Genomic DNA, 23,305 nt, shown 5'->3' with positions numbered 1-23,305 from the left:
TAAAAAGACAAGCTACAAATTAAGAGTAAATATTTGCTATCTGCATTTCTGACAAAGGATTAATATCCAGAATATACAAAGAACTTTGAAAACTCAACAACAAAAATTAATACAATTAGAAAGCAAGTAAAAGACACAAATAAAAACATACAGGTGACAAATAAGCACATAAAAGATGTTAAGTCTCATGAGGCATCGAGGAACTACAAATAAAAATTACAATGAGATATTTCTGCATACCTGTAAGACTGACTCTAAAAAAAGTGACAACACAAATTGCTGGGGAAGATTCAGAAAAATTGAAGCAATCGTACTTTGCTGGTGGGATTAAAAAATAGTCCAACTACTTTAATGGCATCATAAAATTAAACATGCAATGGCCAAAACTGGCACTTCTGGTTTTCCACACCAGAGAAATGAACAATTTTGTTCATACAAAGCCCCTATACAAATATTCATAGCAGCTTTATTTGTAACAGCAAAATATTAGGAATAATCCAGATGTTCTTCAACAGGTACATAGAGCAAACTGGTGTGTACCCTAGAATACTACTCAGCAATAAAAAAAAGGAACACATTTAAGTGATGGACATTATTATCCAAAGTACATGTATGAAGACACAAATTGGTGTGAATATACTTTGTATATAACCAGAGATATAAAAAATTGTGACACACACACACACACACACACACACACACACACTCACACATTTGATGCAGGCAACAACCTGGATGAATCTCCAGGGAATAAAGTTGAGTGATGAAAAAAGAAAAACACAAAAGATTACACACTATGATTCCATTTTTATAACCTTTTTGAAATAACACCATTAAAGAAGTGGAGAACAGATAAGTAGTGGGCAAGTGTTAAGGAATCGGTGGTGCTAGAGAAGGTGAGGAGGAAGGAGACTGGGGTGCCTCTTTAAGGGCAAGATGGGAGAGGCTTGTGGTGGTGGAAAGCCTCTGTTTCTGCCTGTCTCCTTGTCATTATTCAGGTCTCCATAATGTACTATAGTGTTCAAGCTGTTGCTATTGGGAGAACAGTACGAGTGTTCTTCAGCTATTATTCTTTACAACTACATGTATGTGGCTCTACCATTATTTCAGAAAGGTGACACTTAAAAAGAAGTTAAGCATTCAGGAGGAAAGGATATCTTTTCCACTGAGGTTGAATGAAGACGCTGCTCACTCAGTGGCCAAAAGGCTTTGGACAAGATGAAGCAGGAAGCCGGGCACAGAGGGTTGTATCTAGGCACTGTCCCACAGAACCTGGGCCTTTCTTCCTAACCAGGAGTAGTGCCTTTGGACAGCCTCCATTTCCTTCTAGAAGGTTCCAAAAAGAAAGCAACCAAGTGAATCAGACAAGGATGCCCACTTCCTGCCAACTTGTTACCAAGGCCTCTGAAGAAATCCTAACCCTGCAATTCAACCTCGAACTAGTTTACTGTGATTCCAGTTCTGTTATTTACAGGCTCATCAGTGGAAGGGAAGCATCCGTCACCCATTACCAGAGACAAGCAGGGGAAAGGGGCTGCCCAAGACCTGTACTGCATGTGACCTCCAGGAAGGAAACAATGTGCTTGATAGTGATCAGATGTCATCTGTGAAAAGACGTCTCTTGGGCATCAGTGGGTGGTATCTGGGCTACCCTCAGGGGTCTGAAGCCCTTCCTTTCTGTCAATGCTGATCCCTACCTGATCTCTGGGACTGTCCTCACTGCATAAAGGTGCCCAGAGCAATGATTATGAACTGCAGCTCCTCCAATCAGCACAGATAGCTCATAGCAAGATTTCTTCCCCTGCACCCTTGTTTAGGCACTCTTTGGCTCCAAAGGGTGCATACCACATGTGCATTCCTAATACTGGAACATTTGGTTCAGTTCCTTTGAAGGAGCCAACTTTTCCTGGCTTCCCCGTCCCAACCTGCATAGCAAAGAGTTGCCTTCTTTGCCGTTGTGCTACTTGGAATGCACTGGTGATCAGTGTTGCAAAGTGGTTAAAAGCATGAACTTAGCATCCAATTGCCAGGTTCAAACCCCAAACCTAGCATTTAGTAGTGGTGAGACTTAGGGCAGATGATTTAATCACTCTGAGTTCCAGCTTCCTCATCATTATAATGGGGAATGACAGCCTCTCATCTCACACGGTTGTTTGAGTATTAAATGAGTTGATACACGTGAAGAGTTTGAAAAAGTACCTGATGCATGGGAATATTAACACCATGTCAACAATAATAGCGATTGCTATTATTACTTTTCCTTTACTCATCATCATATTATTCTAAGATACAGTAGGAGTGGTCAAAAGTCTGCTGAACTGAAATTTAAATTGTTTGAAGGTCAATTTAAAATTTGCTGTATCAACGTTAGGTTAAGGTCACTTAACCACTCTGTGCCTCAGTTTCCATATTTGCAATATCAGGCAAAAAAGAAAATATAAAACTATTGCTGGATTGTTAGGGGGGTTTAAGGATGTAATTGCTTCATCGGAATTTCTCTGATTTGCACACTGGAAACCTAACGCAGGATTTGGTGCATTGTACTTTTCTAATATTCAGTTATTTCTGTTGAGAGCAGTGCCCACTAAGGCGAGGTTAGTCCTCTCTCCTTCTCCATCCCCCTTGCCCTGGCGCCTGAGAAGCAGAGCATCCCCATAGCAACAACAGCAGCTGGTCCCTAGATAAGAGGAGCTGGAGCTGGGCAACAGCAGCCTCTCCTGCAGAGCAGCCAGCCAGCCTCAGTGAATAGGAAAGCCTCCTCCTATCTCTGGCCTTCTCATCCCGGGGCCCTCACAGATTGGTAAGTGCTTTGGATTTTTTTCTTGACAAATTTTTGTGATGAGCAAGGCAAGTTTCCAATAAGTTACAGCTTCTTTGTAGTTGCTGGGACAAAGAAGGTTGTAGCTGGTGGCACTGGGGTTGGGCTTTATATGGAGCATGGCTAAGCTGAGGCGTGGTGGGGAACAGAAGTCATTACTTTCATGTCATTTTTTCCAAGGGACGTGGGGTCCTGAGTTTTGTGAAAGCCTGTACCCTCGCAAACTACATTGTAAAGTTTTAAGATGAGCGTTGTGTGTGTCTGCGTATTCACACAGCACAAGGAGTCTCAGTTTATCAGGCTGGGCAAAGTACACTTATCCAAAACCATCTGCATGCCCTACTTCAAGTCACTCCTTGAGGAATACTGTGGATTTAGGTCTTCTCAGTGAACAAATTTGATTTTTAAACGTCATACTCTTTGGCCTGAATTTCTAAGGTTAAAGAGGGGGGGTAGCAAAGGATATAAATTATACATAGCCAGAGGGGGCAATAACAAGACAGCACATTGGGTGATGGTTGTCATTGTTGAAACTTTTGATTGCATCAAGTACATCTAGACCTGATTACTTTTAGGATATTCTTTAAAATACCACCATCTCACCCAAGTATCCACTGGCTACAGAGAATCGTTATGTTCCCAAGATCTGAAAGTGGGTGTTCTGTCATTGGTTTGTGCCTTGAAATGTTCTAATCTTATTAACAGCTTTAGAGAAGGCCAGGTGTGGAATGAGATTATTCTGAAAATCAATTTAGATAGTTATAGATGTAGGCATCATAATCAAAAGACTAAGAGTACAAAGAAGGCAGCTCAGTCTCATGATTGTGTTAGCATGTGCTGGGTCCTGGGCTGGGTGCTATCTGCATATTATATTATTAATACTCTCAGGCACTAGCATCCCCTATTTTCAGATGTGAAAGCCACGTTTTTCAAGAGAACACATGGATTTCACAAATTCACCAAGTTAAAGAGGGACAAGCAACCCAGCATTTGCTTCTGCCTCCGAGCATCCGAGGTTTACAGATAGGAATTTTCTGCCCATGAGTTAAGCCGTATATTCTTACATCCAACTGAGAAAGCTACTGAGACTCAAAAGAAAAAGTTCCCAGACCAACTTCTGACCTCAAACTGAACTCACTAATCTTCTGCAGCTGCAGAGATAGCATGTAATCCCCCTGAAAAAGAACTAGCCTTAGATGATGGAAGCTGGTCTCGGCAAAACAGGTCCTCAAGTTTCTGCAGGCTGGATTGCCCTCCGGCAACTTCTTGGGGATCCTACCCAGGCATCCAGTTCCTTAGCCCTTTCAGTTGCTCTTCTCGAAATGTTAGGTGACTTCTGCCATTAACATTTGCTGAGAACTGTGACATCTGTTTTTAGATCTCCTCTCTCAGTCCTATTTGCTTTTACAAGTGTCTCTGTGAAAAGAAAGGCTTTGTTTCTTGGGAAAAGGATTAGTCAGGAAGTTGTAAGAGTTTAGCATCTGGGGCCCTACAAACCCTCCTCAGATCCTGAAATCTCAATTCCTGATCTCTTTCTTGTACATGTTTTGCTTATTTTCCCAAACCAACACCCAAGAAAAGAGTACAGATCCACAATCCTTTATTCTCTAATTAAGAAATGTGAAAATTTCTGAAAACCAAAAAAAAAAAAAAAATCTGATGCTGTTTGTGTGAAGCTCAACATAAAGTTATTTGGTAGCCAAACCTGACCTGGAATGATTGGAATCTTCATAGGGTCTGTGCTTGCTGCCATTCAGTGTGAAGATTCATATTTAGCTGCAGAAATAATATGTGCAATCCCTGGTGCTCCCTAAGGCACCTTAGGGGTATTATATAATAAAAATGCCCTCATTTCCACAGCACATTTGACTTCAAGCTCATCAGGTGAGGGTAGGTGGCCTCAAATTGACAATTACAGAGCAGAACAAGCCACCACTGTGTCAGTGTTAAAATTCAGAGACCACGCTGAACCAGAAAAGGCAAGAGATAATGAAGGGTAACAAATCTTTCTACTAGAGACAATTATGGAACAAACCCAAAGGTAAAGTCTCCATCAACAAGTACCACTGAATGCCCTAACTTATGTGTTGCAATCTGAAGACCCAGAGAACCTTAGATATAAAGGGAACTGGTACCTCCCTAGTCCCCAAATGATAGGAAGCTGCTAAGGAAGATGATGGACACTTCCCTGGATCATGTGACTAGGGCAGGTCCCTGTATGATGCCTGCTTGGAGGGGAGAATGAATCAAAGAGGAAAGCAGGGAAGAGTCGAGAGCTGGAATTAGGAATATCCTCTTTCTTAGATCAAGAAATAGGCTCAGGTCTTACAATGGTTTGCTCGTAAAGAGCACCCTTCTCTCTGAGAAGGCAAGTGGGGAGTGGAGCAGGTGGTGGCCTCAAACTGACATTCAACAGGCAAATACAGTGGCAATGATCAATAAGAGGGTACACTTTCAAATAGCTCTGCCCTCCAAGTACTTGTTCTTTATGGAGTTTCTGACAGGAAGGTCACAATGACATAACCCCATAGGCAGAATGGGTTCCACCAAACATGAGAAATTTTTGTGATAGAAAATATTTTTGAATTTCAAATCTGGAAATCCTCTCTCAACCCCTCTTGCAAATAGTCCTGCTTGTTCCCACTGATTTAAAACAGTGTTTGTTTTCCCCATGAATGATACAGCCTCCTTGCAGAGGTAGCCCCTGTCAATCTCATGAGGAATCTCTAGCTGCCCTAGCATGTCCGGGGCCCTCTAATGGTGGAACTGATCAACCTGGGGCAGGTTCTTCCCTCTCTGCTCTGGTGCTGTCAGGGCTGCTTTGTTGGGATGAAACTGCATTTGAATTGTTGAAAACAAAAGGTTCAATTGTTTCTTAGAATTTTCCACATACAAAGCTATCTAGTGAGGTGTAGAAAATGGCACATGATAAGAGCTATCATCTCTTGAAGAGCGAGTACAATGTGCTAAGCAGTGAACTACATAGGAACTCTATGAGGCAGTTATTATTTCTGTTTTGCAAATAAGAAAACTGAGTAAAAATGGCAATTGTGCGGGGGGGAGGGGCAGAGAAGAGAGGGCCCATATGTCCCTGAGTGTCAGTCTATAGGGGAATAACAAAGAAGCCAGTCTTGCAATTTTCATCATAGCTTCCAGGGAGAGAGGGTAAAAATGACTATATTGGGCTGGGGCGCCATTTACCCTCACCTCATCATTAATATTTAGCAACTTCATCAAAGTCACATAGCTTTTTAGTTACTAACTGATCTGACATTTAACCTAGGTTTATTGACTTGAAAGCCTGTGTTCAAATTAAGTAATCAGCTATTGGACACTTGGGGGCAGCCTTGTGACCCAAGCATGAAGAAGAGCTACCTTAAGTTGGGGAGAAGAAAAAGAACAATCACCAGATAAGACCAGAACTCCAAGATCAAATGATGGCTTTGACCATGAGTGCATAACTATTTGCGTCAAATCTTCCCTGGGGTGATTTTCTGTACAACGGCTATGACTGGACCCATGACTTCTCAGAGAAGAGAAAGATGGGTTATTTAGGTGCAAAGTTCCCCATCTGAGGCTGTAACTTTTCCTTGAGACCTCAGCATAGAGCCCCCTTCTAAGTGGTTTCCCATAGCTCTTATCATTAAAGATGGAGGTAGGGGCTACCCGAGATAACAGCACACTTCTTTATGGTCCCGGGGAGTTGGCCATGTCTATATATACATTAAGAACAATGGTCGGCATTGATTTCTGCTGAAGTCACATACAATCAGTCTGCCCAGAGTGACACTAAAAGCCAGGCTCAAGTGATCAGTTAATGGCTCCATCTGCTATGCAATGATCTCAGCTCACAGGGGGAGAGGCCCTCCAGCCTTTCCTGAGAACAATGGCTAATTCCTCAGAAGACAACTGAGTTGAACTTATTCTATGGCCTTGAAATGTTAGCACAATTGGTCTTTGTGTTCCTCTGCACACCACAGGTCCAGAAAATCTCAAGAGAAGAAGATCAGCTGAGCCAATTTAATCTTATTTGTTCCTCCCCCACCATTCTTGCTATTGTAGGACCTGAGTGCTAATTATCAGAGAACCTCAGAAAGGAACTTAAGAAACAGAATTTGAACAGTCTCTAATGAAGATTTCCTATAAATCTCAGCTAATGCATTTTTCATTCAGACCTGACACATGTCCATTCTGGATTTTCACTCCTCCTGGGCAATGACTATATCTAATGGCTCTGGAAGTTCAAATGGATTTGTGGTTCAGGAAAGATGGAGGATAAGGGGAGGCAGAGAGACTTGCTCTCATGTCAGGAATCCCTAGGGAGAATATAGTGAAGATCCATCTGAGGCCTAAATTTTCTCCTGGCACAACTCAACCACCCTCATAATATGGACTGGGAAGCATTCTCATTACTTAATAGTTATGAGATAGAATGGTAGAAAACTAGAAGCCTGGTTAAATTTGGATTCAATAATTCACTTTGTTTTTAAGAGATGTGTCTAGTGAAGTCTGTAGAACTTGATTTGGATCTAGGCTTGGTAATTTAATAGATGCATGACTAAGTAAATTAGGTATACTTTGTGAGCCTCAGTTTCTTCATCTGTGAAACAGACATAATCCTATTTTGCAGGATTCAGCTGACAAAATACAGGTGAAGTTCAATCAAGATTTTCTACTCTGATATGTGGATGCTAATCCATAATGGGGATGTGGGGGGAGCATGGGAGGAATGGAGGAACTTTAGATAGGGCAATGGGGAGGGAGGGGAAGAGAGGGGTTAGGAGAGATGGTACAATGAGATGGAAATTATTACCCTAAGTACATATATGAAGACACAAAATAGTGTGACTCTGAACAACCAGTGACATGAAAAATTGTGCTTATATATGTACTATGAATTGAAATGCATTCTGCTGTCAAGTATGACAAATTAGAATGAATAAATAAATTTAAAATTAAAAAAAGATTTTCTATAACTCTGAGCTAACTCATTTCTAACTCAGAATCGGTCTAGGTATTTATTCTGAAACTCTTAAAATATCTCTGAAAGAGGAAAAATACTGAACATTTGATATATGACATTTAGCAAATAAATCTGTGTGCCTGCATGGGTGGGTGTATGATCCATCTTATTTGGGCTTAAAGTTTCATACCTAAGTATAAGAAGCAGTCTTAAAAAATAAGATTGAGTTGGGAAATAATAGTTAGTGCTCAAAAAATATATTTATTTTATGAGTGAATGAGTGGATGAGCCAAAGGCACCCTTACGGACTGTTTCTTACACACCTGTAGTATAAGAAGCACACCCACTCTCCTTTGATGATGTCCACTGAGCAAATGCAGCCCCTGGAGCTCTCAGAAGACAGACTAGACAAACTAGACCCTCGGTACAGACACTTGGGTAAGTGCTCCACTGCGAATGTCACTCATGGAAGTCAGAAAGGGGTGTCTCTGCCGTACAGCTTGCAGGCAAGTCAGAAAAGAGGCCCCTGAAACCTGATAGACTGTGCCTTCTGGTGACAGCCAACACCAGCTGGATGGGCAAATAGCCATGGGTCTGTGGGGTCTGCCATGAAATATTAGCTGAAGCACTGGGGACAGGTTCATTAGAGTTAAAGAGAGAGAGAAAGAGGAAGCATTGTCCTCTTTTGTGGGTCTGTTTAGAGTCCCAGGCAAGGCATTTTTGAGGCAATAAATGGGATGTGGCAGTAGAGGTTGTTTCCAGTATTTCCTGGCACACTTACACCCCATGTGCAGTGCCAATAAAATATTTCAAATATCTCTCTTTGCCTATCAAGACAGAATTTTAAATAGCCTTTTTCTGTTTTATTGTCAATCTGTTTCCTTTCCAGAACTGACTTTTTGCATAACCTTTGTAATGAAAATACCAGAAACATTTCTGCCTCTACCCATCTCTAACAATGAGACACTCAGACTTTTGATGGATGGGCCTTTTGCATATTCATAGCCTTTGTTTATGCCTCACCCGGTTATGACTCCCCCCTCCTCTTCCCACTCCCCATTTGCCATCAAGATATTTTATGTTCAGAATTTCTCCAAAAGTGGGGAAAAATGCAATTGAAGTTAAAGTATAAACTGAAGCAAATGTCTTGCTCTATGTACTTGTGCAGAGTAGTGCCTTAGGGTCAAATGGTGGCCCACACCCCTGACAGGTACATTGCCATGCTGCACCCCCAGAGACCCCACAGCTGGGCAACACCCATTCTAGGCAACATTCATTCATTCAGTAATTCATTCATTCCTACCTATGGTATGTACAATATGGGAGAAATTAACTGTGCTGTGGGAGAACATGTTTTAAGAACTGCTCTTTTAACCAGGCATATGAAGACTCACAATTCCAAGAGCCCAGGTTTAATTCTGATCCCATAACCTGCCATCAGTGCCTCCTTCTGCCTTTTATTTGACATTTTGAACCTCATTTTCCTTATCTGCAAATTGGGGATTAATAGTACACTGTTTTGGTAGGCTTCTTTTGGAATTAAACAACCAGGAAAGTACAGGCAGAGATGAATCAGAAAAACTGCTGGCCAATCTTGTGTGCTGGAATGACATGGAATCACCTAGAACATAAGTGATACTCAGTAAAGGCTTCTTTACAGCCTTTTTATTGTATATATAAACTTCGTATAATCCGATGCCTCATACATAGTTTGACTTCAATAAATGTTTATTAAATGGAGATGATTGAATGAAATTATCAAAATCTTTTAGGTAAAGTAAATGTTTATTATTATGCATGTGACTGAGGAAAATAATGTTATTTGATTTGGGGGTTATGTATACTGACCTTTTGATAATACAGGCATACTAATGTACAGTTACCAAGTGATGGTGGTTTCCTCAGGCATATTGAATTTTCTAAAACAAAGGATAATTGTTTTAGAAATAGTTGTTTCCATTGTTTGCTCAATAAACCATAAAACTTGAAGGCAAGAGCAATCTACTTGTCCTTTTTATTCCTAGACTCTAGCAGGGCCTGGAATACACTAGGAGCTTTAATAAACATTAATTTTATAAATGAACAAATGACAGATCCACAAATGTCCAGATCCATAAACTAAAATGAAGAGATTTGACCTATTTAATTTTCAATGTTTCCAAGAAATATACCTGAATATTTTACTGAAAAAAAGAAACAGAGAAGGAAAGAGAAAAAGAGGAGGGGAAAGAGGGAAAGAGGAGAGGGAGGGAGAGGCAGGGATCTGAAAGATCCAGTTAACCTCTGAATGTCCCCCATGTTCCTTCACATTTGTAGATCTAGCCAGACTGCATTCAGGTCATGGCTCAGAGTTTCCAGAGAGGACAAATAACCTGGTTGTTTTTGTGGAATTGGCTTCTTTGAATCCTAACAGAATGTCTCCTTATGCTAAACATGTTGGAGTCCATTCATTCAAACATATATTCAGCAAACATTTAATTATTGCTCCTAAGGAGATGAAAGACAAGATGCTATCATTAAAAAAGGGAAGAGAAGACCTGAACAAATCAAAACTACATCAGTAAATTCCTCACCCATCTTCATCTTCATTTCTAAGGCCAGAAGAGGCTTCCTGCTGATTCACGCTCAGGCTTCATCATTTGTCACCTTTAACAACTTTGAAGGTGTTACCTGAGCAAAAATTCTGTGACTATTCAGAAAATGAGAAAGGACACACAGGACTGGGGTTTGCATGGAAAGACTGACGAAGAGGGGGCCTTCCTCTGGGCCTGGTGGAAATTTAGGGGCTGAGCCCTGGCAGAGGGAACATTTTATTAAAACATGTGGAATATATCAAATGTATCAGATGCTTTGCTAACATGAGCAAACACACACACACACACACACATTCACACACTGATTTAATATTGTCCTTGCGTTAAGTATTGAGAGTCTATTAAAGTTTCTACAAATTAAGGCCACGCTCCCACAATTGACAAATGAGAAAGTTAGGACTTGGACGTGGCATGGCTGATTCTCATTCAACATGCACTTATTGAAGGGAGAGGCCATTAAGAATAAAATTGCATGAAAGCATCTACTCCCTAATGTCTGGGAAGATGCGAATAGAGCAACAGATTAATCATTGGGAGCAGTGAATGAGGGCTGGTGACAGAAGGATGAAGGCGAGCAGTAACAACCTTCAGGGGCCACGAGTGATGATCTGATGAAGTGAGGTAGCTGCTGGACTCCAAAGGCTCTCCTGAGGTCCTGAGGGGACTGAGAAAAAGAAAGAGATGCAGAAGAAGACAAAAGGGCTGGGGCTAGGATGGGAAATAGGAGATCTGCCAGGCCAGGGAAAAGAAAGATGAGTGGTGGAACCCCCATGTGAACCATCAGGAGGACAAGGCTGTCCCAAAAGCGAAAGAGAGTCGGGAATTTACTGAGCACCCCAGGGAAACTTCCCAAGATCAAGGGAGCTGCAGATTCCATGCTGACCCTTGCGGTGTCTAAAGAGAGCAAGCCTTGGGCAAAGGAAATTGAGCATTAGTACAGGAAGCCTACCCAGTCAGAAACCCAAGTAAACCCATGCTGAGATCTCCCCAACCATATTTTGAAGTTCTTCTTTGTCTTGCTTTTCAAATTCTCTTAATTGGGGGTTTCACAGAATTCCAGTTTTCATTTCTCTCTATTCTAGTCTGTACTTGAGTAGACCATTCTGTAAGTCTACTCAAGTTCTCTGTGGAAGAGGCAAAAATAATAAACATTTTTCTTTTTCAGAACAAATGACCTCTGCTCCCAGTGTGGGACTAACCCTTACTCATGTTATATTCTTCTTCTTCTTTTTTTTTTTTTTTTTTGCTTCATATCCTGTCAAAAGCAGATGATCTTTCAGAACAGTTCATTAAGGACTGTGATCTCAAAAAGAAGCCAAGAAAGGGGAAGAACACACAGACAAACCTGAATGTTGAGTCAGACCAAAAACAACCAAGGAGGAAAGATACACCCGCCCTGCACATCCCGCCTTTTATACCAGGTAACAGACAGCGCAGCCACCTCCCACAGCTGTGAAGGGGAACCACCTCCACTGGACCATGTTGGTCCTAACACATTTCTCTTTAAATATTGGGTATTTAAATAAAATAATAGTGGATTAAAACAGAACTATATTTAGAATACAGTATTTTTCACTCACTGAGAGTGGACTTTGGGGACAGAAAGTCATGCTCTGCTCCAGTCATCGGGGGTCCAGCTGATGGGATCTGATATTATCAACAGACAGTGAATAAAGCCACCACAAACTTCCAAAGCCATCATGCTCATCAACATCCAGCAGGCATAAGGCATCAGAAAGGAGGATTAGTGGGGAGATGAATGTGGGTCAATCACAGGACATACCTGACTACAAAGGAGGCTGGAAATATAATCCGCTCCATGCCCAGGAAAAACATGGAGCAGTTTGATGAACAACTAACATGTCTCTCTATGAGACCTTAGATGTGACATGTGACACTCCCTTATGCTCAAAAACTTTATTTGCTTGGTCTCTTTTTCCTTCACTCTTGGTCATTTCCTTAATGTCATTTCTATTCACAACATACTTTGAGGGGGTACAAAATAAATGAAACATATTTCTATGAAGGAACTTTCATATGTGTAAGAAATAACAGTCCAGACACACCTGAAATCTGTAGTAAGAAGAAACATCACAGGCTGGGATGGAACTCCATTGTAGAGCACTTGCCTAGGATGCCTGAGACCCTGGGTTTGATTTCCAGCACTGTTAGTAAAGGAAAAGGAAGGAACATCAAAATGGAAGTTCTAATTAAGAACCAGGGAAACTGAGTCTGGGTAGTGAGTTCTGATTTTTAGAGCATTATTAAATGATGGAGAAAATTTTCACCTGCAGAACAGAGGTGAGAAGGCAAATAGGTGAGGTAGGGCAATAATTAAGGTCTAAGGGTGGAAGTGTGAGGCACAGAACTTGCAGAACTGAAAATGACCCCCCGGCTAAGGAAGATGAGCTTTGGAGAAAAAAAAAAATCCAGGCTCAATCCCCGTGCAACACCTAGGAAATGGAATAAATTGAGTCCTTTCTTTATCTCACCTATCATCTTAGGTAGATCATGGTGGTGGTAATACTAAATCCCTCAGGGATTTATGAGGCTAAAATGAAATCAGGCATGCAAACCCCTTTGTATAGAGGATGTTCCTAGTGCAGTCTGTGTAAGTATTATTCTTACACTAAGAAAACTTCATTTATTAAAATAAGTTTGGGAAAGCAACCTTGACTACCTTCACCAGGTGTATGTGCTGTGTTTATGCACAACCTTTCTATATGGGATATGTTCACTTGACCCTGCTTCTGTCTCTCTGTTCCCCTATTCATGCAGGTGTGATTTCAGAACATCTACTTAAAAGATATGATGCTCAGTACAGACATCCTAAGGGCAAAATAAACCTAGCTCTTCATAACTCTGACCTGGAACAGAAAAGGCCAAGGAGATAAGACACACCTGCCTTGCACATGCCTCCCTATGCAGCAGGTAAAAGAGCAGGAGGTGGTGGGAATGGGTCAAGAGCCTGACCATCTGGAGGTGCCAGGACATGGCCTTTGTCCTTGCCCAGCAAGCTCGGTCTTGCCCAAGTGCTCTAGGGAGGAGTCACATTTACTGCTGCCTCTCAGATTTATCTTCATTGGCAGTTCCCCGGGGGATGACCTGGAGATGCCAAAGGCTTGGAGATTACTCCTGCTTCAGCAGAGCTGGTCAAATTCACTGAGCCAGTGAAACAGAAATGTCAGTGGGTCCTTGAAAACTGGTGAAATACCTTTCCCCATCTCAAGTTGATCGTGTGTCCAGTAACTGATGGCTGATCCTCCCAAGTCCCATGGACTCATTGACCAAGTTCTCAAAATAGGAGAGAGAGAAAGGGAGGAAAGAAAGAGAAATGCAGAAATATTGATAGCTATCTTATTATGTATCCAATAGAAAACCTTACTGATCTGTGTTTATAATCCAGGCTATAAGGGAGACTCTGTATGAGGTATAGTTCTTGTCCCTGAGAACTTTATTTGCAAGTTAGGAAATAAAATGTGTACACTCATGATGATTAGAGTGTGAGACTGTGTGTGTGTGTGTGTGTGTGTGTGTGTGTGTGTGTGTGTGACACAGAGAGAGAGAGAGAGAGAGAGAGAGAGAGAGAGAGAGAGAGATGCAGATGGTTTTGTATGGAGAATTGCAAGTGGGAGATGTACTGATATTTACTGAGAACCCACAAAATGTTAGATATGGCTTGTATCATGGATTTTAAAACGTTTACTGAGTAATGTAACAGAGTAGCTTTTACCTCCCTTTATAGAAGAGAAACAGAGAGACAATCTAATTCACTTGTCAGACAGTTTAAAGTCTTACCTGGATGAGACGGATAGATGGAAGGATGGATAGAAGGATGGCTGATTAACTGGTTCGACTAATGATAGAATGACCAGATAAATAAGTGAATCAATCAAGGTTAAACACTACTAGGTAGAACAGCTGGAGTTCAAATCCAAGCCTCTCCGGCTTTAACCAGGTTTTTACTATACTATGGGGTGGTTTGGACTTCTAGCATCATATGAATGCAGAAGTTCCACTTTTGGAAGGAGATAAGATTTGATTGTTATTAAGAGTTTTCCATTGTTTAATTTTTTTTTTGAGGGGGTACTGGGGATTGAACTCAGGGGCAATCGACCACTGAGCCACATCCCCAGCCCTTGTTTCTTATTTTATTTAGAGACTGGGTCTCACTGAGTTGTTTAGCACCTCACTTTTCCTGAGGCTGGTTTTGAACTCTCCATCCTCTTGCCTCAATCTCTTGGAATTACCAGTGTTCACCACCACACCCAGCATTCCATTATTTAATTTAATAAAGTAGGAAAAAGACATCTCAGAAAAAGACACCATGACAAAAGAGGTCAGGGCCTTTAGATATTCAGGCAAGCTAGAGGGACGAGTCCCAAGTTCCATGAAATTTGTGTTCTCTGTCCTTCCCTTCCTTTCATCCCACTCATCCTCTCTTTCCAACTCTTTTTTTTTAAGAGAGAGTGAGAGATGGGGAGAGAGAGAGAGATTTTTAATATTTATTTTTTAGTTTTCGGTGGACACAACATCTTTCTTTGTATGTGGTGCTGAGGATCGAACCCGGGCCGCAGGCATGCCAGGCGAGTGCACCACCACTCTAGCCACATCCCCAGCCCCTCCAACTCTTTTTTCCTTTCATCCATCCTTCCTTCTTCACCACTTACCTACTTACTTGTATATCAAAATGTATGTGACCCCACCTGGTCATGTTTAGCAGTATTTCTCCCCAACCCCACCCCACACACACACTTATATCCACACCCATTTCTAGTAAACAGCCTTTCTGAGCTCTGGCTACATGTAATATTTTAACATAATAAATTATAATGATAACACAAGAAGTTTAGAACAGGCAGAAGTCTAATCCTCAAACAACCCTCAGTATTTTATTGAATATTTATTAAATCCTTGCTGTGTTCTAGGCACTAATACTGCAAGAAAGTCAATCATCATAGAGTTAGCCAGACACCATAGTGCATGTCTATAATCCTTGGGAGGCTGAGGCAGGAGTTCAAAGCCAGCCTGAGGAACCTAATGAAGCCCTATCTCTAAATAAAAAATAAAAAGGGCTGGGGATGTGGCTCAGTGGTAAAGTGTCCCTGGATTCAATCCCTGGTATCAAAATATTAATCATAATCATAATCGTACAAACAGACAATAGAATCTCTCCTAGGGATAAATGCTAGGAAGAAAAGTAAAGGTGGGTATGGAAAGAGGGAGAGAGCTAGAGACTGCTTCCTGAGTAGGGATGCAGGGAAGACTTCTCTCATGAGGGGACATTGAAACAGAGACCTGAATGGGGAGTGTGGGAGAGTACCATGGGAATAACTGGGCGAAGAGTATTTGAGCCAAAGTGATGAGTTCAAGTGACCACAAGTGGCAAAGTCTTCAGCCTTTACTCCCTCAGTATTTATTGAGAACCTACTATGCGCTAGGCACTGTTGGGAGTGCTAGACATACATTAGAAAACAAAACTTAAAAAAAGTTTTTGTCTTCCCCGTGTGTATATTCTAGGTAGGGGATTATAATAACTAAATATTTGGTCCTGGAGCAGAATTAACACACATTTTCCAAAACTCACTCACAGGTAGGCAAATTGTAAACCACGAGATAACTCACTCAGAGAGAAGGATGGTTCCCATGACTCCTTGTATCACTTGCCTGGGCAGGATCTGCATTAGCCTCTTCCTTCCCTCATTTGTCTTTTACTTCACTCAACAGAGGTGGCTGAGCACAACTCTCCTACCTCATGCAGGACTTGAATGAAGAAGCCACTCTCCAGCCTCTAACATGGAGAGCAAGCCAGGGGCAAAATCCTTTCTTTTTTCACAGTAGATTTGCTATTGGAAAAGGAGTACAGAGACCTTGGTGTAAATGACTTAAGAATAATAGCCAATAGTTACAATTTATCCATTCCAACACTTAACCAAAGGAAGAAGGAGTTGTTACATGGTGATATTTCCATGGTAGAGCTGCATCCGTTGATGCAATAATAAAATATCTGATAAGTCTTGCATCAAAGTAATTATTTTGACTTATGTAACCCAGATGAGCAAACTCTGATCCATTGCCATGATTTTTTTTTCCTGTTTCCTATTAGTCTACTCATTCTATAGGTTTTGCTGCAATATGGGAAATTCTACTTTAGAATTGTGTATGACTTAAATTGATTTTCTTGGTTTTTTTTTCTTTTTTTTTGCCTCTGTTAAATATTTCTGTCCTTAAATCAAATGAGAAGGAAAGAAAGACACAGATTATAACACATGCTTTCTCATTTGCAAATAAGGGACAGAGTGAGGCAAGGTAGTGTGGCGCATATAGACAATTCTCAGGAGAAATGGACTAAGGATGGGTGGGAAAGTCTACTCCTGCTCAGCCATGCTGCATTCCCAAATTTACTGACCCTCAAACTGACATATATTTTCCAGGTCCCAGTGACCTCAGCCAACTCAAAGCCTCTGTTAACCCATCTTTTCAAGTCCAAGATGGCTTTTTGTTTTCCAAACTAACTCTCTACTGGACATGGGCATGCAAATACCCAAGACTCTGCCATTGTTGTTAGTATGGTCTTTTGTTCTCATTACTGTTATTATACCTGTTATGTAAATTGACCTACATCAACAACTTGTTTGCTGAATTCATGAGGACTGGGTTGTGATTCAATCACCTCATGTTTCTGGTGTTGACCTTGATATCAGCCAGTCCAATCCTTTCTATATAGCAGTGCTCCATAATTATCTTCTGATTTGAAATTCTACCTGTCAATCATGATTCTGCAGTACCTGATAGAGACTGATTATTTTCTACCCATTCTTGTGTTTATTTTACTTCCACAGAGTTAGTAGAAAGAAAAAAAATACTTACATGCAGGGAGCCATCTGACTACATAAAATTTTGCATGGGCTTTGAAGGAAAGAAAACTCTAGATTTTATTTTCTGCTCCTTAGTACCTTCAAAGCTCTGAAAAATGAACACAACTAAGAACTTTTTTTATTTCATCCATTCCTAAAAGGGGGGCTATAACGGCTATCTCAAAGCACTTAGAACACTTTTAAATAAAATGTCAAAGCACTTAGCAGAGCTTTTGGCATATTGAAAGTCCTCAATAAATGTTAGTTCCTCTTCATTTTCTGTTTAATCTTATATTCTTTGAGACAGGTCAAACAATATCTGAAGATGAGAATTCTCCTACTTCGTGCAAACCTGCTGATTCAGGGAACTTCCTAATTGATTGAACTCTGATCTCTTGGCAATGGATGTTGCCTATATGCCACTACCTAAATCCCCAATCAACAGCTTCCCCATTGAAACAAAAATGTTTATCAAATACTGCATCATGTGTAAGGGTTGGAGGGGTGCTGTATGGCCATAGCCTCGACACTCATTATGGAAATTTTTGAGTCAGCAAATGTTTACATTTAAGTATGTGCAATTATAGATATTGTTGTATGATTCTAGCTTTTATTAGCATATTAGCTGAAGTACTCTGTTTTTGAAGAGCCTTTTAGTATCTAAAGATTTGGCAGTAATCAAAATGCTAGTTAAGCTGATAAGGATAGCGCCTTCGGCAGATGTTCAGAAAAACTCATGTTGATTCTAATGAGGGTGTCGGGAGGAACTCACAGACAAATGCACCCTGGAGACATCTCCTCTCATTAGCCCTTGGCAAGGGAACACTGGACATGGATTCAATCTCCCTTCTAAGTCACTTGCTAACCACCGTCCTTCTCCTAGGTTAATGAGCTCATTTGACAGGCTCCAACTGCCAGAATAGCCCCTCAATAGGGTATCTCAGGCTCCCTTGCCAACTCCAGGCTTGCTCCCAACTTGGTCCACAGTCTGCCAGGACCCCCATCTTGATGATTTCATGGCAGGGAGTGCTGGTGATTGGTCAGGACCAGGTAACCAAGTATTGCTTAAGAGAGAAGGAAGTCTTGAGTTGGGGTCTGTAGCAAATGGAGCCAAGCATAGCTTGGCTAGAAGCATGAAAGAGGAACCTGATGGAAAACTGGTCCATAAACTGTGAACATCTGGCAGTCTAGGGGAACCAGACATTAAAATACAAAGGAAAGGGACTGGCTTGTCCTTTGAAAGTGACACCTCCTCTGTCTTGCTTGTAATAACATATTTTCTAAGATGGTTAGTTAGGACAAGGGGGTGCCTTCTCTTTGGCTCCTATAGGTCAGAGGTACATGTCTATAATGTGGATGATCAGTTGTAGATGGTACTGTACATGGGATCCTGCTCAAAAATAGCTCAGTGCAAGGCTGATTGCCCCTCAGAGACCCAGGACTCACAGCTTTGGTCTTAAAACACACCAAAGTCTTACAAGCAGTCAACTTCCCTAAATTCTTCTCTAAAGAGAGAGGGAGGAACTGAGGTTTGCTGAATCCCTGCTACATCCCAAGTCTTGTACCAGAGGGTTGACTGCCCTCTGAGAACCTCCAGGGAATATGGATGTATTTGCCTAGTGTTTCCTACAATGTGGAAATAGTCTAGCAATGTTTACATGAGGTCTTACTACAGCATGAACAAGCGCAGGCCTAACTCTCTATTGTGAGGCATCACATCCTGTGGGAAATACACAATTTTTCTCCAATTTTACAGGGGAATCAACTAAGATTTACATAGGTTATTTGAGCTGGTGTTGAATGATCACCAAATTCAAAGCTGTCTGGCTCTAGAGTATACCTTCCTTCAATGACACAGCTCTGCTTCCCCCAAGAGAACAGAGCATCAGGAAGAAGTCAAACCAGACGAGTGCATCTCATAGCCAGGTCATTTTCAAATCACCAAAGCATCAAGAACAACAATGCAGTGGTAACATATATATATATTCCTGATTTAAAGCTCATCCTGAACAATAATATCCATGAAGTCAAGATTTTGATGAGCTCCTATGTTAGCTTTTTGTTACTTTGACAAAGTACTTGAGAAAATTAAAACAAAAGGAGGAAAGATTCAGTTTGTCTCACAATTTCAGAGATTTCTGTTCTTGGTCCTTGACTCTGCTGCCTTTGGGCCTGTAAAAGCAGAATATTATGCCATGAAGGGTGTGGTGCAATAGAGCGACTCACCTCATGATGGCCAGGAAGCAGAGAAGAGAAAGAGAGAGAGAAGGACAGGAAGGGGCCAGCATCCCGATATCCTCTTCAAGGGCACGCCCACAATGACCTAACTTCCTCCCACTTGGCCCTACCTCCTAAAAGTTCCATCTCCTCCCAAGAGTGCTGTAAGCTGGGGAACAAACCTTCAATACCTGGACCTTAGGGGGGACATTTAATTAAGCTCCAAATCATAACATATAACTTTATTATAAAACATTAAGATTACTGTTTAGCTACACAAGTATAAAACAGTGGTTCACATCATTTTTTTATTTGGTATAATTATTTATACATGGCAGTAGAATGCACTTTCACACATCATACATAAATGGAGAATAACTCTCATTCTTCTGGTTGTACATGATGTAGAATTACACTGATCATGAATCATATATGTGCATAATATAATTAATGTCCTATTCATTCTACTATTCCTCCTACCTCCATACCCCTTCCCCTCCCTTCACTCCCCTCTGTCTAATCTAAAGTACCTCTATTCTTCTCTAGCTCCCACCTTATTGTAAATTTGCATCCGCCTTTCAGAGAAAATATTCAGCATTTGGTTTTGGGGATTGACTTATTTCGCTTAGCATGGTTGTTCACTTTCAACTTGAAATTACCTCATGTGCTCCTGTGGGTAGGCCACTCCACTTTAGGAAGCATCAGCCTTTATCATTTAGAAGGTTTCTCCTATCCTTGAAATCCCAGGACCTCCCCACCCCCCAACTTTTGGCCCAGATTCTCATCTTCCTCTATGTCAAGGATACCCAAAGTAACCACAAAGCGTACCAAGACCTGGGAATCTAAAGGCTCTCACCCATTTTGAATCAACCTACATGGAGCTTAATATAAAGACATATCCAGGAAGGAAGGATGAAAAGTTTCAGAATTCAACATAGCTAAACCTACATTCCCCTACTAGGCTATCTTAAATTCAAATAAAAATCCAATCCTCCACGTAGCTGGTATCAGAGAGAATATCTCCTACTGTGTTTCATACGTGATTTATGCAAAAGCTTTAGTTCCAGCCAGACTCTTGAAATTGTTTTTCTCCTCCAATAAATATTAGCTAATTGGTAAGGAACCCATCAGAACAAACTAGGAACTAAATCAAATGAATAGTCATTAAGATTACCACATAGTTTTCATTAATTTGCCATTGTTGAATGGAGTCCAGTGCTATAGAAAGGCCTCTTGTGGTGCTCAGCTTCTCCCTCAAGTTTAGATCTTTATGAACTGCTTCATGGACTGGAGCCTCTAATTACGAGAGGAAGGAGAGAGGGATCCAAGGCAAGGGTACAAGACTCAACTTGGGGCTGGAATGGGAGGACAGGACTGGCCTCAGTCACAGTTCCACTGTCCTTTGTTAAAAAATTATCCTACTTGACCCTTCATAGGGTGAGCAGAACTATTCTGACCTCCTTGGCTGGACTTTTCTGAGCTAATCAGCCCAGAAAATTGGGCTCAGAAAAGAAATTCAGACTTCTGAATTTCATAGACCAGAAAATTCTTTAAGAACAAAATACCATGGGGCCCAACAGAGGGATAGCAACTTATTTATTTTATTTTATTTTATTTTTTGAGTAAGAATGAGAAGAAACAATCATCTAACATGTCTAAAATTTTTTAAAAGAAAAAGATATTTTAATCCTCCAAAGAAGGCAAAGAGTTGTCTCAAAATAAAGAGCCCCTTTTAAATTATAGCTATACAGTTATATGGAAAAACTCACTACATTTTTCTTATTTTCCCTTTTTGCTCTAAACTATGTGACCCTCATCATTTCCTGGGATTAATATTTGGAAATGGCATGTGCAGCACCTTGGCTTAATATTTTCCCTGGTTGTTGGTAAAATATTTCAAAGATTGATTTTATGAGGATGACCAGTTGACTTGGGGGGTGGAGGTGGGGGGAGGGAGAAAGAAAAAGAAAAATGCATTTAGTTGTTCACAAGTATGATTCTTTGCTAAGTGGGTTATATTTACCTTAGTTAACCCAATAACACTTTATAATAAGAAGTAGGGTTCTCATTTTACATATGAGAAAATTTAGATTTTCTCATATGTAAAATGAGTTTAAGAGGGTGGCTGAACTAAGCCCAGTGCAATTAAACTCCAAAATCCCATGTTTTCCATCCTACAGTACTGCAGGCTTAGGATCAGAAACCAAAGAAAGAAGGTGAAGTTGTCTCTGACTCCCAGGCTTTGCATCCCCTTGCACCCAGAGTGGTGTCCTCATTGAGCACCTTGGGAAGGCCAAATAAGGCCACCCAGTACCCTCTCCCTCAGCACAGATGCTAAATGTTTCTAGGTTGCTGAGCTCCTGTTTCTGCACTACAAGGTTGTCTAATATCTGAAGCCGAGGCACTTAATTGCAGCTCTGTGCTTTGTTTTGCAGGTGTGAGACTGCTCAGGGACCAGAGACCCAAAGCGATTGTGGAAGATGATGAAAAGGATGGTGACAAGATAGCTATTTAAAGATATTTCCCCTGAGATCACTTATAAATAGGTTAGATTGGTTCCCTATGGTGACCTAGGGAAAAAATAGACTTGTTTCTGTTCACATTTTGTCCTAGTCTGACGTTCAGATCTAGACACCTCCTCCCCAAGAGACATACTACATCAGATTGCCAGTCACCTCTGCTATCTTTTTTTTTCTTTCTTGAGTCTGGTTTCTATTCCAACTCCTTACATTTTCATTTTCCAATGCATGGAAAAAGAAACAGATCATCCCAAATTAGGAGTTAACAGGGAAAGCTTGGGGATTCCATTTCTTCATCTTCTGGATCAATTCATAGAGCAGAGAACATGGATACCAAGGGGATCCTTTGTGGCTGGTTCATCTGTGAGTCAGAACTTACCATCCAAAAAGGCAAGAACTACCATTAAAAATAAGAAAAGTCGATATTGAAATCATCATACTTCAGAGTGAGAATATGGAAGCTCTGTGATTTCCCTAGTTCCAACAGTTTATTAATTCCTTCTGTATTTCTGTTCCCCTCACAAAGAGGAAAAAGATGCAAGACAGCTGGAAATAAAGGTACTTCTATCCACATCTCTATGCCCTGGTGCATTTGTCCTGAAAGCACTACTTACAAAGAACAGAGGTTGCAAAAGAGACTCCCAAATCTTGGTTTTGGTTTGGTTTGGTTTGGTTTGGAAATGCTTGAATTAGTTGTTAATATGTAACAACCCAATCAGGAGAACTTGCACAAAATTCTAGATTTCCAGATTCTCTTGGAAAAAAAACATCTCAAAACTGGTAACTTTGGGTCTGACTATAATCGTGGACCTCCAGCAGGAGCTGACCACTGGATGCCTTTGTAGAAGAAGCTAGGTTCCCAGTTGGCTGTGGGCTATGTTCTCACACACTGTGTTTACCTCCAGCCTTTGCATGTAAGTTGAGAGCCCAGTAGCAAGGACCTGCATCTTATTCCCTACCTTTGGATTCCAGCACTCCATTCCCATTCTGAACACCTCAATCCTAGTGTTGAGGGAGGAAAATAAAGTAATCAGGTTGCTGGTTGCAGCACAAATAGTTAAACAACCTATAAGAAGCCAAAGCAGGGCTGGGGTTGTGGCTCAGTGGCAGAGTGCTTGCCTAGCATGTGTGAGGCACTGGGTTCAATTCTTAGCACCACATAGGAAAATAATAATAAATAAAATTAAAGTTATTACAACTAAAATATTTTTTAAAAAGAAGCCAAAGCAATTATAGGTATGTGACTAGCAGGATTATATCACTACCAATAGCCATTTTTATCAAAGGATCCTTATCCAAAAAGCATACATGCACTCTTGCCCTGTCTGATTTGCTGT

General features: G+C 40.9%; 1 pseudogene; it reads left to right on the top strand.

Moving 5' to 3' along the window:
- The first annotated feature begins 8,137 nt into the window (after positions 1–8,137).
- On the top strand, positions 8,138–21,964 carry LOC143410914 (protein phosphatase 1 regulatory subunit 17-like; annotated as a pseudogene).
- The last annotated feature ends 1,341 nt before the right edge of the window (positions 21,965–23,305 follow it).

This window comes from Callospermophilus lateralis, unplaced genomic scaffold, assembly GCF_048772815.1.
Source record: "Callospermophilus lateralis isolate mCalLat2 unplaced genomic scaffold, mCalLat2.hap1 Scaffold_82, whole genome shotgun sequence".
NCBI classification, from domain to species: Eukaryota; Metazoa; Chordata; class Mammalia; order Rodentia; family Sciuridae; genus Callospermophilus; species Callospermophilus lateralis.
The sequence above is the reverse complement of the archived record's forward strand: the minus strand, read 5'-3'. Positions and strand labels throughout refer to the sequence as shown.